The sequence below is a fragment of the Leopardus geoffroyi genome, chromosome X (assembly GCF_018350155.1).
Source record: "Leopardus geoffroyi isolate Oge1 chromosome X, O.geoffroyi_Oge1_pat1.0, whole genome shotgun sequence".
Lineage (NCBI taxonomy): Eukaryota > Metazoa > Chordata > Mammalia > Carnivora > Felidae > Leopardus > Leopardus geoffroyi.
Window position 1 is genome coordinate 83,102,813 of NC_059343.1, and position 4,806 is coordinate 83,107,618.

The 4,806-nt window shown below is 36.9% G+C and overlaps 1 pseudogene; it reads left to right on the forward strand.

Moving 5' to 3' along the window:
* Positions 1–213: 213 nt before the first annotated feature.
* Positions 214–497, forward strand: LOC123595121 (annotated as a pseudogene).
* Positions 498–4,806: the final 4,309 nt, after the last annotated feature.

Sequence of the window (4,806 nt, forward strand, 5' to 3'; positions counted from 1 at the left end):
ATATCAAAATTATCTGTTTTACTAAGTAGTCATTTCTATTAGTTAATTTTCTAGGATACTAACATTCAATATCAAAGGCTTTTTTCAGAAATGGCTACATTTTTATAATATGAATTATAGTATCCTAAAGTTTTATGTATTTATCTATTATTTGGCCTTGTGGCATGACAAATTTAAAAAGTAAGGAGTTGGGCCAGGCAGGTGATGGGCAGGATGGAGACAACCTTGGAGCAGTACTTGGAGGACACAATGAAGAATCCATCCATTGTTGGAGTCCTCTGCACAGATTCCAAGAATTTAATCTGGGCTGCTGCAGGACTTTGTCAGATTGGCATGCTGGGTGATCTCTGTTCTAACCCAGAAAGCAGCTAAGATAATCTCAGACCCCACTGATATTCCTGTGGTGTGTCTCAAATCAGATAATGGGAACATTATGATCCAGAAACATGATAGCATCATGGTGGCAATGCAAAAAATGGCCTCTTGACATCTCATATCAGTTCTCCAGCAGCATGTCATTTGGGGTTGATCCTACCTTATGTTAATTATCTTGTAGAACTATTAAGGTTCTAGTAGTTAGGCCATTTATTTAGTGTTCATTGGGTACTTTTCTGTTAGTTTTAGAGTATGCTGCTTTTTAAATAATTTATTGTCAAGTTAGCTAATATACAGTGTATACAGTGTAGTCTTGGCTTCAGGAGTAGATTCCCATGATTCATCACTTACATACAACACCCAGTGCTCATCCCAAGTGCCCTCCTCAATGACCATCCCCATTTTCCTTCCCCCCCCCAATTCCCACCCCCATCAACCCTCAGTTTGTTTTATGTATGCTGCTTTTTGACACCCAATGGACTGACTCATCAAAATATTAGTAAGAAAGGATCATGTTTTGAAGCAGCAGATCCAGGTCAATTGAGGTCATAGAATTTTGTTATATTCAATAAATCTGGTTGGAGGAAAGCTTGGATATTTTCTGGATTCTTTTTTTATTTTATTTTTATTTTTTTTCAATATATGAAATTTATTGTCAAATTGGTTTCCATACAACACCCAGTGCTCATCCCAAAAGGTGCCCTCCTCAATACCCATCACCCACCCCCCCCTCCATCCCACCCCCCGTCAACCCTCAGTTTGTTCTCAGTTTTTAAGAGTCTCTTATGCTTTGGCTCTCTCCCACTCTAACCTCTTTTTTTTTTCTTCCCCTCCCCCATGGGTTTCTGTTAAGTTTCTCAGGATCCACATAAGAGTGAAACCATATGGTATCTGTCTTTCTCTGTATGGCTTATTTCACTTAGCATCACACTCTCCAGTTCCATCCACGTTGCTACAAAGGGCCATATTTCATTCTTTCTCATTGCCATGTAGTACTCCATTGTGTATATAAACCACAATTTCTTTATCCATTCATGAGTTGATGGACATTTAGGCTCTTTCCATAATTTGGCTATTGTTGAGAGTGCTGCTATAAACATTGGGGTACAAGTGCCCCTATGCATCAGTACTCCTGTATCCCTTGGGTAAATTCCTACCAGTGCTATTCTTTTTTTAAAAGTAAGAATACAAAAAAGATTTCATATGGGTTATATCTGCCAATATTTATTTTATTAATTATTAAAGCTCAATTAAAAATGTTTTTGTTGATTCATTTAAAAATTACCCTAAATATCAATTATATCACTTAAACATCAATTAAACTTTTACATGAAAAATATGAGGAAATGATCATTTTTTATGTACTTAAAAATCTTTTTCATATCTGTCCTAATAGAAAGCCACTGTATTCCTGTATCTGCTTCACACTAAATACCTAGCCATATGATATATACTATATCTATGAAAATGCCCACCTTGTGGAAAATGAGATTTAAAAAGGTAAATAAGTTTATTATGGAAGTAGTTTATACCTTACGGACCCTTCAAAAAGCTAACCTAGAAAGTCTCAGAACTGACCTTTTAGTAACTCATTATTTAGCAAATCAACTCATCATCAGGGAAATACAAATCAAAACCACAATGAGATACCACCTTACACCTGTCAGAATGGCTAACATTAACAACTCAGGCAACAACAGATGTTGGCGAGGATGTGGAGAAAGAGGATCTCTTTTGCATTTTTGGTGGGAATACAAGCTGGTGTAGCCACTCTGGAGAACAATATGGAGGTTCCTCAAAAAACTAAAAATAGAACTACTCTATGACCTGGCAATTGCACTACTAGGCATTTATCCAAGGGATACAGGTGTGCTGTTTCGAAGGGACATATGTACCCCCATGTTTATAGCAGCACTATCAACAATAGCCAAGTATGGAAAGAGCCCAAATGTCCATCAATGGATGAATGGATAAAGAGGATGTCATTATTTAGCAAATCGATTATGGAACAAACTCACTATTTCCTTTTGAGCAAATTGCACTATAGATACATTAAACTAAAGCTGATAATACTTAGTTCATTGTAAAAGAAAACGATATTTTAAAATCATCAGGTCATCACAAGTCCAAAAAGTGAAGTAGATAAAACTCTACTGGGCTACAGTTCTTATTATGAAAACTTAGGTGGTTCCAAAAATAGCTTTTGGTTTTTGATGCTCAGATCCCTCTGAGTACACTTCACTTACAGCTACTGTTCTTGGTGATAGAATTTTTGCCTTCAGATCTAGTGTTCTTGGCCAGCTCCCTGGCCAGCTGTTCGGACCCCCTTGAAGGTGGTAGTCAAAAGTCTTTGTAATGAGACAACTGGGGAGCCTTGTCTGAGATGTACTGGAAAATACTATTAACAAAAGAGTTCATTTTATGCCTGGCCTCATAAAATGATGATACACCTGTCTCAGAGCCTTGTAGACATAGATGAAATAATTGTCTCAGTAACATGTATTTTGCTTCTATTCCTTCAGGGTTTTAGAGGCATCTTCATCAGATCCCTTGTTGTTACATAGAAAATTTAGCAGAAAATCCAGGTATTGTATAAAAACCTTTTCAGTACCTTGGAAAAACATCAGCGCCTGGGGAAAGGGTAGGGTGTATTTATAGGCCTTGCATTCACATGAGTTATTGAGTAAACTCAATATCTAATTAGGTAAAATGTAATGCAACAAAGCCTGCCAATAAACTACACCATGTTAAATGTGATTGGATACTCTTCCTATTTGGCATGAGCCAATTAGAAAGCAAGGAATAATCAGATTGATGGAAGCTTCCTGTGGCTTCCATAAAAACATTTTGAACAGACTTCTGCCTACAGTACCAAATTAATGTAGAGATATAGCTAGCTCTACATATTGTTTGGGGACTGCATTACATTACTGGTCCGCATGAATCTTCTCCCAGCCCTCTTCTACAAAGCCCCCTCCTCTGCTCTGCACTTTTTTTTCCTATCTCTATACAAAACTGTTTGTCCCTGTATTAAGCCCATGAGGATGGGAACATATATTTCCTCCATGGTCTGCTTAGCTCAACTGAATTTTCCCAATAACCTTTTGTGGTATAGACTCTTTTTAGCCTCATTTTTAGATGAGGTAGGAGAAGAGACAGAGAAACTAAGTAACCTGTCCAAAGATGACACTGCTGGTACGTGGAAAATCATGTACCAGGTTGGTCTGAGTCCAAAGTCCAAGCACTTGAACACTGCCCTCTGTCATACTCTCTGTCAGACTGTGGTGGTATCTTCAATGCATGGATACCCAGACAATCTGAGGTGATCCCGTCTTTACAGCAAGCTTTTCCATAGCCTTATCTTTTATTCAAAGGCTCTATTATCAGCTCAGAGGCATAAAAACAAAAACCTCAAGTCAATATCCCTGCAAAATATTTTCTTGTGCAACCACTGAAAGTTTTTTGAGCAGTAGTTAACACGTTCAACACTTCCTGTGCTCAATTCTATATTGCAATAGCTGTCTTAAGCATATGCAAAGCCATTCCATGTTTCATAATTGTGTCCAATATACTGTGGAGGTAATTGTGGGAAGCAGAGAGTGGAAAAAGTTTCCATGTTGGGATTAAACTGCTATTATTTGATGACCCACATTCAGCTCTCTACACTTAAACGTTGCTACAGAAACCTGAATGTTGTTCCCATATGTAGAATATACAGTTATACAACAGAGGAATTGGTGATCCCATCAACCAATGCTTTTGCCTTTAATTAGTTACCAGAGTTATGTCAGCATCCCTTCCTGGCTCTTTGGAGATGTTTCCTCGCCATTTGATATTACTGGAGAGAACAAAATATTCAGTGAAATAGTCAAGTTGAGGACTTAATTATAATTATTACTGAAAAGGAAAATTTATTGAACATTGGAGTCCATGTCATACCTATTAAAAAGAAGATTTAATGAACCAGAACTTTCTCTACCTCTAACATTGCCAGTTTACCACCCTTATAGATTAGACTCCTGTTTCAGTTGGTGTTGTTTAAACCAGGCATTGCTAAACTACTAAGAGTCACCATTGACTAATTTATGGGGAATACTTCAATTATCTTTCATGACATATCTGTGAAGTAAATATTATCTCCATCTTTATGGATGAAGAAACTGAAACACAAAAGATCATCATTTGCCCAAGATCATACAGATGGGAAGTTGGACAGCCAATAATAAAATATATTTCAAAGTATTTAAGTGTCCAGGGGCAAGATATTTTTGTCAGATGTGAATGTAAATTCATTAAATTTTAAGGTATTTATAAAACTCACATACCTCTGCCATGTCATAAGTATTTTAAGTCATGACACTAAATGAGATTTTTTATCTTTTGCACAGATGGAGCAGGAATGAAATTGTTTGACTTTTCTCTTTTGATTAA